A 682-nucleotide genomic window follows, 5' to 3' on the forward strand; every position below is an offset into this window, starting at 1 on the left:
CATTGTTTTTAGTATGTTTTTAGTAGGATCTAGTTACTTTTAGGGATGTTTTTAATAGATTTTGTGTTAAATTTACATTTCTGGACTTTACTATGAGTTTTTGTGTTTTTCTGTGATTTCAGGTATTTTCTGGCTGAAATTGAGGGACTTGAGCAGAAATCAGATTCAGAGGTTGAAAAAGGACTGCTGATGCTGTTGTATTCTGACCTCCCTGCACTCAAAGTGGATTTTCTGGAGCTACAGAACTCGAAATGGCGCGTTTCCAATTGCGTTGGAAAGTAGACATCCAGGGCTTTCCAGAAATATATAATAGTCCATACTTTGGCCAAGAATTGACGTTGTAAACTGGCGTTCAACGCCAGCCTTCTGCCCAAATCTGGCGTCCAGCGCCAGAAAAGGATCCAAAACCAGAGTTGAACGCCCAAACTGGCACAGAAACTGGCGTTCAACTCCACAAATGGCCTCTACACGTGCAACACTCAGGCTCAGCCCAAACACACACCAAGTGGGCCCCAGAAGTGGATTTATGCATCAATTACTTACTCATGTAAACCCTAGTGACTAGTTTATTATAAATAGGACCTTTTACTATTGTATTAGGCATCTTTGAATGCATTGTTCTTAGACCATAGGGGCTGGCCACACGGCCATGCCTGGACCTTCACTTATGTATTTTCATACG

Source organism: Arachis ipaensis, chromosome B04, assembly GCF_000816755.2.
Source record: "Arachis ipaensis cultivar K30076 chromosome B04, Araip1.1, whole genome shotgun sequence".
NCBI classification, from domain to species: domain Eukaryota; kingdom Viridiplantae; phylum Streptophyta; class Magnoliopsida; order Fabales; family Fabaceae; genus Arachis; species Arachis ipaensis.